The sequence below is a fragment of the Bos mutus genome, chromosome 2 (genome assembly GCF_027580195.1).
Source record: "Bos mutus isolate GX-2022 chromosome 2, NWIPB_WYAK_1.1, whole genome shotgun sequence".
In the NCBI taxonomy this organism is placed as follows: domain Eukaryota; kingdom Metazoa; phylum Chordata; class Mammalia; order Artiodactyla; family Bovidae; genus Bos; species Bos mutus.
In genome coordinates this window covers 52,806,505-52,817,907 of record NC_091618.1, presented here as the reverse complement: position 1 = coordinate 52,817,907, position 11,403 = coordinate 52,806,505, and the positions used below count along the sequence as shown (strand labels likewise).

Sequence of the window (11,403 nt, the reverse complement as noted above, 5' to 3'; positions counted from 1 at the left end):
CCTGAATGTTCATTGGAAAGACTGATACTGAAGCTAAAGCTCCAATACTTTGGGCACTCGATGTGAAAGAGCCAACTCATGGGAAAAGTCTCTGATGCTGGCAAAGATTGAAGACAAGAGGAGAAGGGGACAGCAGAGGATGAGATGAACTAGATGAACATAAGTTTGAGCACACTCTGGGAGATAGTGAAGGACAGAGAAGCCTGGTGTGCTGCAGTCCATGGAGTCACAAACAGTCAGACACAACTGAGTGACTGAACCACAACAAGCCAAGTAAAGTAACTGCACTATTGTGGGCTCCTTGGTTTCTTCAGTCTGAGTTCCAAATATCGAGTGTGATGCACTGGCCACCTTCAATGTAAGCTGATTCCCCTGCATATTCTCCACCTCTACATCTTAATTCATGAACTGTGTGTGCAATAATTCTTGATCCAGATCCTGCCAATGGCTGATTTCAAGTAATGACTCTTCCATTTATATTGGTTTTACTTGGGTTGAAATCCAAGCTCTTTTCAACTGCCAAGTACTGGGGAGCAAAATCTCCATTCACTTCCACCAAATCCATGTCCTTAAGACTCAGTCTTCTTTTCTTTAGTGCCCCCACTGCAGGCAGGGAAAAGACCAATATCTACAATAGAGAAGTCACGTCCAGATACAAAATAGCTCACAGTTCTTGCCAGTGGGAAGTTATACTTTTTGATAGTATCTTCACTATCTATGAAAGCATCAGATATTTCTGATACATTCCTTACAGGAATGTCCCTTCTTGGACAGGGATGGGACAAGGATGGTCCCTTCTTCCTTAAAACTGGAGGAAGCTTATTTAACTGCACCGGGCTCATTGGTATTAAGCCTGCTCATTACTTGGCATTACTCATTACTTGCTCCTGTCCTTGTCTTTATCTAAACTGATATCATCTCACTATTAAAGTAGCCAGCTTCATTAGCAGCTTTTCACCTCTGCTGTGACTGCAGGGTGTTTGTTAAATTTTTCTCTACTTATTTTATGTTTTGCAGCAAGATTCTCTGCAGCAATTCCTGTGGGGACTGGGACACGTTGCCCTGTTAATGCTGCTCACAAAGAATCTTCCAGCTTGAGATCTGATCCCAACTTGGTTATAATACATACATTTCTGACACAGTAGGGAGCCATGCTTTTGGCCCCTCCACATAAGACAACTTCAGCTATTTTTACACACGTTTCCTGACATCCATATACAATGAACTGGAAACCAGAGCCACAGAGCCTATTAGCAGTGAGAGCTGAGGTCTCTTTGGGGACATCCACATCAAACTGACATGCCTTGCCAAGTATGCAGCATCTGAAAAACTATTTGCTAGGCTATTTTAAAGAATACAGCTCAAGAACAGACAAAGAGAAGAAAGCACAGGACAAGATCAGGGAGGTGGGTATGGAGCTTCCATCCCCTCTGGGCACACACCTCTCCCAGTACTTTCACCAACGTGAAGCTCTGATTAGTCTTCATTTGTGAAAGAAAGTCTTACAAAACAATGGAATTCATTTTTAATAGTAGAATTTTTGTTAATCAAATTCAGGAGAGGATAATATCATTTGATGCAATGGGCAGTTTAGGTAGAAGTTTTAATCTGCCTCTAAAAACTTGGCAAATATAATGCTAATCTCCCCTATGCTCTTAGTATTTGCATTAGAAATTTTCTTTATATTTAGTTTCTAAGCTAAAAGAATTCTGAATTAGAAGAAATGAAGATATAGGTTTAAAATATTCTCAGATAAAACAATTTTCAGTGTCATCACTATATTATGTGTGAAAAGTTCTATGTTTCATGTTGCATTCATAATATTTCTATACTATATAGTTTTAGAGCCATCTTATATTACTTGACTGGAACAGTTATCTGGTAAGTTAATTGAAAAAGTAGGTTAAAGTAGGAACCATAAATTAAAAGTGTACATATATCTTAAAATTTTATTTCAAATTAAAACATATACAGGCACGTTATGATGTAAGGACAAAGCCTTCCTTCGAAACTTAGTTTACTGATTTGTGTTCCACATTTTACATAAAAGACATCCTAAGGCCTTGTCCACAACATCTAAGAATGGTTTTATTAGATAAACTAAGCAGTGCAGCTGGTGTGGAACAAAAGAGGGAGACACTTACTAGCCACAGTTATTCAGTCAGTATATCTTCAAAAGGGAACTGAAGCCTTCAATTAGTCTCAAAGATTATTTATGTGAAGACATATTAAGAGAGCTTCTATTTGTTCTATAAATGAAGATACAGTCCAGTTATTAAAACTTGTATATATTATCTGCAAGGGCTTATAATTATTTGAAAATATTTTACAGCCTTATGTCATAAATCTTAATGTCTATCCATTAGATAGGAGGGTTTCTGTGGCTGCTGTAATTTGTTTATATATATATCTTCTTTTTTTACCTCAGATACTACTGCAAAGTAGCTTGGCAAATTAAGAATAGAAAGCAGAATTCTCAACATCAGGCCCACTGAAGATGGGTAAAATATGTTTATAACTAGCCTTTTACTAGTCATCTAATTTATATGTATATAAGGTAGATATATTTCCTCCACAAACACCAATCATACTTGTTAGCTATGCTGTCAGTCAAAACGGATCTGACTGCTTTCTAATGGCATTTGGCAGAAGTAAATGGAGATTAGAGGATAGAGAGATCGGTTCAGGCCTCCAAGTCAATCTGTGCAGCTTTCGATTTCAACCAATCAGTAACACCTGCATGTGGTAATCATTCTCCTTGGTTACAAGCACTGGCAGAAACTAGAGACCTGTTTTTCGAGCTAAAGCAAAATGAGCTAAATATAAATGTGAAAATCCTTTTCATTGTAGAATTTTCATCTTCTTTTGAGAAAAATAGAAAAAATAGGGATGTTTTAATCCATATTTAAATTATTTTGTAGTAAGGTCAATTATGTTTAAACACACCAGTGATGGATAAGCATGTTGGGTATGTTATTTATCTTCTTGGCATCATGATAAAGATTCAAACTGCAGTCCAGTATCCAGCCTGGGACTTTAAACTGCTGTGCTGGTGCACACTACTCCAGTCTCCTTTTTAGTTACTTGTTAGAGCTGTGTGAACCTTTCATCTTGTGAAACTTGCCAACCTCAGGAATATTTTATGAGTTACCAGCTTTGCAACTTTTGTAGAATACATTCAAACATCACTTTTACAGGGAGCAGAACTGTAAAATGTTTCTCCAAAGATTTAAAAAAGTATATAAAAAGGAAGCCATGGAAGGAAAACTAGTAGCATTCTCCCATTGTTGCCTGGCAAACTTTGTTTATTCTAAACTGTTTTCTCTAACTTGAAGTCAGGCTTTGACTTAGAGGTCAATAGACCACCCTCCTGAGGTTATTCTCAGCTGAATCTCTCTCCAGAAGAGCAAAAACACTATAGGTAATATTTTTTTTTTTTACAATTTTTTTAAATTCAGTGTTTGGCATTATTGGGTAAAATAAGATTACTTTATAATTTTGTTTTTTTTTCTTTCCCCTCTTTTCCAACTAATTACCCCTATTTAATCTTTTAACAGGCTTCTTTGGTGGCTCAGATGGTAAAGAATCTGCCTGTCAATGCAGGAGATGCAAGAGACATGAGTTTGATCACTGGGTAGGGGAAATTCCTTGAAGAAGGAAATGGTTACACAGGCCTTGTATGCTTTCCTGGATAATTCAACAGTCAGAGGAGCCTGGCAGGCTACAGCCAACGGGGTCACAAACAGCTGGACATGACTGAGCAATACTTTCACTTCATTTTCAATCTTTTAACAGTCTCATCTCAGTATGTAACATTTATTTAATAGATGATAAAATATGCCAAAATTTTTAAAAGAAAGTTCAAAGAGCTTGTAGAAAAGCCACCATATTATTTTTTTTTTCCCAAATGGGCACTGTTGCTGCTGCTGCTAAGTCCCTTCAGTCGTGTCGGACTCTGTGCAACCCCATAGATGGCAGCCCACCAGGCTCCCCCGTCCCTGGGATTCTCCAGGCAAGAACACTTGAGTGGGTTGCCATTTCTTTCTCCAATGCATGAAAGTGAAAAGTGAAAATGAAGTCACTCAGTTGTGTCTGACTCTTCGCGACCTCATGGACTGTAGTGCACTGTTATTTTAAACCAAAACTAAGGTCTGGAAACTGTGAATATATTATGGGAAGCTGGTTGTTTAAGCTGGTGAATAGGATAAGCCTGGTTTTAGATCTTGAATTAAGCTGTTTTGAAAATTTGACCTGTTTTCAGAAAGATTAAAAGTGATTTTGTAAGCAGATTTTGGGGAGCATGCCTATACAATCGGCCTTACCTATCGGAGAAAAGAGTAAAACATAATTATAGAACATCTAGAGTGTATAGTACATTCCAGGGTCTCAGAGTCACAGATATTTTTATTTGCTACTTTATATCCATTCTCCTTCTATATATTATTTGAGGTTAGTTTTAAAGTCTCCATGGGAATTTGCCCCTGGATTCTTTCGGAAGAGTAGCATGCATAAGTGGAATCAAACAACATATTGAATGATGAATGTCCAGAGCCTGTCTATTGAATGAATGTCAGAAAATTTGGAAGTATTATAAGACCTAGATCGTTTTCTCCTGAACTAGAAATTTAGGTGCTATTGCCATCTTGCTACCATAAAGAGAGTCTGAGGGTAATTGTTCCTACTCACTGGAAACAAGTTAAGATAAGATCAGACAGAAATCAAGACCTAGAATATTGTTTAAGCTACTACATCAATTAATCACAGGTCACTCCTATCCATGGACTTTTCCAAGATCAAGCACTGGCTTCAAAAATCACAGCTCTGCTGATGACGCCATACTTGTAAACTTTGTGGCCAGAAGAAGCTACACTTTCCACTCCCCCCATTTCAGAGAAAGTTAGCTCTCCCAAACTGCCTCCCTTACAGCACACAAGATTTTATCATCATGTTGTTTTTAAAGGGAAGTGCTCATTGTTTCATTTATAAGAAGATGGAAAGAGAGAAATGAGTAATTGCTGCTCATCTTTCAGATGTAATAACTGGCTAACATGAGGACACAATTCATGGTCATATATCTCACACACTAAAAGATGATGACTCAAACTAGATGAAACCATAGCTTAAAGCAGAAATACAAACTGAAAGCCCATCCAATCTATCCAGTTTACCTTAAAGTAATTATTAATAATAACAATTCATTTAAAAATGATAAATCTGTAAAGAAAAAAAGCCCAAGGCAGACAGGATGCCAGAATAATAAATATAAACCAAGACTGCCCTGTAAAAGAAATCATCAGCAAACAAAAAGACAACCTACTGAATGGGATAAATATTTGCCATTGATAAGACCAAAAATGGCTTGATACTCAAAATATATGAACAACTCATACAAGTCAGCATCAAAAAAATGCAGTCAACTTGATTAACAAATGGGCAGAAATCCTAACTGACACTTTGTCAAAGACATACAGATGGCCAACAGGCACACGAAAGATGCTTTACATTGTTCAGTTCAGTTCAGTTCAGTTCAGTCGCTCAGTCCTGTCCGGCTCTTTGAGACCCCATGAATTGCAGCACTCCAGGCCTCCCTGTCCATCACCAGCTCCCAGAGTTCACTCAGACTTATGTCCATCAAGTCCGTGATGCCATCCAGCCATCTCATCCTCTGTCGTCCCCTTCTCCTCCTGCCCCCAATCCCTCCCAGCTGCTTTGGCTCCATCCCTTCATTCTTTCTGGAGTTATTTCTCCACTGATCTCCAGTAGCATATTGGGCACCTACTGACCTGGGGAGTTCCTCTTTCAGTATCCTATCATTTTGCCTTTTCATACTGTTCACGGGGTTCTCAAGGCAAGAATACTGAAGTAGTTTGTCATTCCCTTCTCCAGTTACTACAGTCACATTGTTATCAAATAAGTGAAAGTTAAAACCACAGTAACATATCACCTCACACCTGTCAGAATAGCAATCATCAAAAAGACCACAAATAACACATGTTGGAAAAGATGTGAAGAAAAGGGAACCTTCATACACTGTTGGGTAGGAATGTAAATTGGTGCAGCCACTGTGGAAAACAGTATGGCAGTTTCTCAAAACACCAACTGAACTACCATATGATCTAGCAATTCTACTTATGGGTATATATCTGAAAAATACAAAAGTACTAATTTGAAAAGGTACATGCACCACAATGTTCACAGCTGCATTATTTACCATCCTCAAGATACAGAAGCAGATGAATAGATAAGGAAGATGTCATATATATGTATACAATGACATACTACTTAGCCATAAAAAATGAAATTTGGCCATTTGTAACAACATGAATGGACTCAGAGGGTCCAAATACTGTATGACATCACTTATATATGGATTTTAAAAAAGTGAAACCAACTAGTGAATATAACAAGAAAGAAACAGACTCACAGATATAGAGAACAAAATAGTGATTGTCAGTGGGGTGAGGAAAGCAGGGAGGGGAAAGATAGAGAGTGGATTGAGAGGTAGAAAGTATTATATATAAAATAAGTAACAAGGGTATATTGTACAACATGAGGAATACAGCCAATATTTTATAATAACTATAAATAAGGTATAACTTTTAAAATTGTGAATCACTATGTTTATGTGTGTAACTTATATAATATTATATATCAACTATATTTTAATAAAACAATAAAATAGGACTGTTGTGGGAACTCCAAGACATACAAATGATCTAACTATGAGGGATAAAAAAGCTCATGAGTGAAGTATCTAAAATGATTTGTGACCTTTGGCTAATATGTAACAAAACATGACTTTATTAATTCAGTTAGTAAACATCCCTCTGTAGACAGACTATCATGGGCCACTGTGATACATCTTAAAAATAAAAAGAAAACCAGAATGAAATTTATTACCCTAAAATACATTTTTATCAATGGAGAAAGATATATTTGCATATAGTTCTGACCTGAACACCGCCAGTAAGCTATAGGCAGAGATAGAATAAGAACTCAGACTGAGTACTGAGCTCTGCAATGGGAAGGTGGGAGAAGAAGTAACCAGAAAAGCATAAAAATGGAATGAAATTTGAGCTGCATATCAGTGTAATAATAGATATTTGACAAGTAACTAAGAAGAAAAAAAGAGCTTAATCTTGAGTAAAGGGATGAAAGACATGGAATCATAGGGTCTAATATGGTTTAATAACTTTAGGTTACTTTTGTTATGAAAATATTACATCTTTCTAAGCCTTATTTTCATCAAAGTAACTAAGAATGATACTAAGAGGTATTTTAAAGAATAAATATATTACATCTTTTCAGGATCCATTCCTTGGTGGATTTTCACCAAATTTATTGGCACTTTAAGATTTCTGAGACCTCAATAAATTTAAACAGGTTAGTTTTTATAAGTGAATTTAAGAAAATATTTATTTTCAACATTAAAAAAAAAAAAACTTTGATTTAAATCCTGGAAGTCAAAGATGTTATATTTTATTAAAACTGGAAAAATGAAAATAATAGGAAAGCAATTCCCTAAGAATTAAAGAACATTTTATTCCCCTTTTATACAGTACTTCTGTACTGTTTCCACTTTTAATGTTCATCTTTAAAATACAGAAGTAACCTCAGCATGAAAATTTTATATGTAGAACCAAAGAATAAACAACCTTCCTTGATTCCCACCTGTATGTACACAGAGCCAAGAGAGAACTTTCATTTAATTAAACCAAATTAAATTTAAAAATAAATTTAGAAACACTTACTGTCAAAATAACTGAGGTGTGCACTTCTCTCTAAACCCTTGGCTTGCCAAGTTTTTCCCATTAGACAAGCATTTACATTATGTCATTAAAATCTCCCCCTCTTTCCAGGATACAATCATACAGGATTAGAGCTCACCTTACTGAACTCATCTTAACTTGAACATCTACAAGGATTCTATTTCTAAACAAGGCACTGGGATTTAGGAGTCCAACATCTTCTTGTTATTCAACTCATAGTATGACTAAATTTTGAAATGCTTTTCTTTAAGCAGAGAAAATTATTAACTGGGTCGTTATGCGTGGGTTTAAATCCATCCCCTATCATTCATGAAGAAATCATGTAATTACTTCATGTTCTAAGCCTTTGCAAATATACCTGGTTATTCAGGTTCGGCTTTATCTTACCTGTATCAGGAATGAAGACAAGATGTCAAGGAAGAAAAAATAGCAATGAAAGCTTTTAAAGGGTCTTAAAGAAAAGGAGTAGTATTCAAAAAAGGACAGAAATAAGCTAAAAGGTGCCCAAGAAAAAGTGGTTGATATGGAAGAGTGACAAAAAAAAAATCCAGTTTCTAATTGGATTTGCTGAAGAAGATAAACAGTTTGTGAGACCTTACTTCCTGGTTCTATATTCTCAGATGTGCTAGAAGCAATGACAGTCAAGAAACAGTTACAAACTCAGACCCAGATCATAGTTTCTAAATACTAGCAGTGGTGGTTTAACTGCTAAGTTGTGTCCAACTCTTGAGACCCCATGGACTGTAGCTTGCCAGACTCCTCTGTCTATGAGATTTTCCAGGCAAGAATACTGGAATGAGTTGCCATTTCCTTCTCCAGGGGATCTTCCCAACTCAGGGATTGAATCTGTGTTTTCTGCTTGGCTGGTATATTTACCACTGAGCCATGTGTGTAAGTTTATGGTATATTATAGTCTTTTGGCAAAAAGAAAGGTTAATCACATAATTATTTTTCTCAATTAAGTAAAAATTCCTTGATTATGTTCCTTGTATATCAGATTTGGCATGTTTTATCTTTCTCAACTTTATCCTTAAATAATTCACAAGCAACATTTTTTATGCCTCACATATTAAGAGAGCTCATTTACTTTTTCTCTTCTCTATGATTTTGATTGTGTTTCCCATTTATCCTTAACAGTTTTGAACACTTGGTTCATTTCCACCTCTATCTTTTTCCATTCTATGTATTTTCAACAAAACTGACACGCATTTTCGGTCTTAATTTGACTCTTAACATTGTTGAATATCATCTTTGAAAACTGATGGTAACACAGGAAAAACATGAAGCATTGGATTATTTTGGTGGATTGAGTGTTTCAAAGAATAGCCACTGCTCCATTATGGAATACAGACAAGACAATGATGAAAGGGCAAATGCCCATGACTTAGAGTATGCAAAAGACAATCCTCCAGGATTTCATGTGAATCTTTGCAACCTATGTTTTATATTTTGTTCAGTTTTTCATAGAATGGTCACTAATATGCTTCTGCCTTCACAATGGTTTTCCTCATGTTTCTTTTTATTTTTGTAAATATTCACCTCAGGTTTCAAAGGAGGTTACATATTGATGCCCCACTATTTTCCAATACATTTAGTTAAAAGGGAAATTTGATTTGCTACATTTTTCTGTGTGTCTGGGGGAAATTTTTATGCACATTACACTCCAAATTAAATCTCATCAAAATGCCACATACACTTTACTGATTAATATACTAAAATGATTACTTTCCAAAGCATTCTCTATTTACAGAACGTCTATTACAAAAACTCCCAGCAGATATTTGCTTGAAAGACATTTTACTGACTCAATGTGTGTACCTTTTTTCTGAATATTTTATGGAAAAATAAAACATCTGTGATTGACATCTGTATTTTTAGATGGTGTTTCTAGCAGTTTACTTGAATTAGATATATTCAGAAAATTTGAGGAATATTTTATGGTGTAAACACAAACTGAGTATGCCAATCTGATCTGGGTTATTTACCTAACTCCTAATACTAATTATCATATTTTAAAATATTTTGATAATGGAAAAGCACTCCAATTTCCAATAACATTTTAATGGTAAACATTTTGGAAAATCCATTTAAACAGAAAGTACGTCACACTCACTGTTGATGTTTTTCTTCATGCTGATAAAGCTGATAAGTGCAGCACTTCCAGCCTCATTCTGGCCCTTTTCTTAATTCTGTTTCAGGAAAGATGTTGTGGCTTTTTTGACATACAAATCTGACAACAGAAGAACAGGCAAGCTCACTCAACTCTGTATGCCCTGTGGAGACTACCTACTCACAGAAAACACGAATTTCATTCTCTTCCCTCCAGAAGCAGATTTATTTTTTGGTAAAGGGACATTTTTCCTAGCTTGACACTGTTGTTCTATGGAGCTCTGTTAACAGTCTAGTTCAGATTTTTCATCAAGACCTACTCTTACCTTAGCTCTTCATCAGTAATAAAAGTAGTGTTTCCGGTGTATTAACTTCAGGTAATTTAGAATGAGTTTAATAGAATTTGTTAAAATTAATTAACTACAGTGATATCTCTAGATTTTAATATTCTCCAAATTTGGCAGAAAAAACAATAAAGAAAATATAGATAATTTACATAATCTACAAATTTTATTTATTTTGTGTATAACAGATAATTTCTAACATATAATTTTATTTTTCTTTTGCCCATGAAATATCAATAGTTTTAAAAAATTAATGCACTTGTAATAAAAATAGAAACAGAGGAATGTTGAAACCTCTGATGAAAGTTGTGAATGAGTCTATGTCTTCCTGTGGTTCTATCACTTTTTGTTTCATGTATTCTGAATTTCTTTAATTTGGTGTAGAATCATTTAGGACTGTTATGTCAAAATGATATGTCAAAATGATATATGTCAAAATGGATGTTCTTTCAGTATAAAATTATCCTGTTTATCCCAGCTGATATATGTTGTCTGTTCGTCTAATATTAACATTTTTGTTTTAGTATTTTGCTTAGCATTAAGATGCTATAATATATCTTTATATTTAAGTATGTAACTTATTTGTATATTTATATTTAAAGCAGATTATATAGGCAATATATGATGGGTGTCTTTCTTTTTATATATAATATAAAAATCTCTTCCATTTAGTTGGGGTATTTAGATAATTTACATTTAATAGAATTATTGATGTAATTTTATATATCACATTATAGTGCATATTTGAGCTTGCATTTATTATTTTTTATTTGTTTTCTATTATTCTATGTATTTTTTTCTCTTTTCCATATGTTTCTGTCTTCTTCCTTTGTTGGTTTTTAATTATTGGTAACAATAGTTGTTTTAGAATTGACATATGACTTTAACTAGGTGGTGATGGTCATTCTATTTTCCAACTAATATATTACATATGGTATAATAAACTTATGTTCTTATAGGCCACTGGCATACTTATTTGTGTTGTCAAATGTTTCACTTTCACATATGTTATAAACCTCCCAATATATTGTTGATATTTGTGTTTTAACTGTTGTCTTTGAAGATAACTATTAAAATGACAGATCAGATCAGATCAGTCTCTCAGTCGTGTCCGACTCTTTGCGACCCCATGAATCGCAGCACGCCAGGCCTCCCTGTCCATCACCAACTCCCGGAGTTCA

At 34.9% G+C, this 11,403-nt stretch overlaps 1 pseudogene; it reads right to left on the bottom strand.

Moving 5' to 3' along the window:
- Positions 1 to 310: 310 nt before the first annotated feature.
- LOC138984781 (3-ketoacyl-CoA thiolase, mitochondrial pseudogene) lies at positions 311 to 4,837 on the bottom strand (annotated as a pseudogene).
- Between the last annotated feature and the right edge of the window lie 6,566 nt (positions 4,838 to 11,403).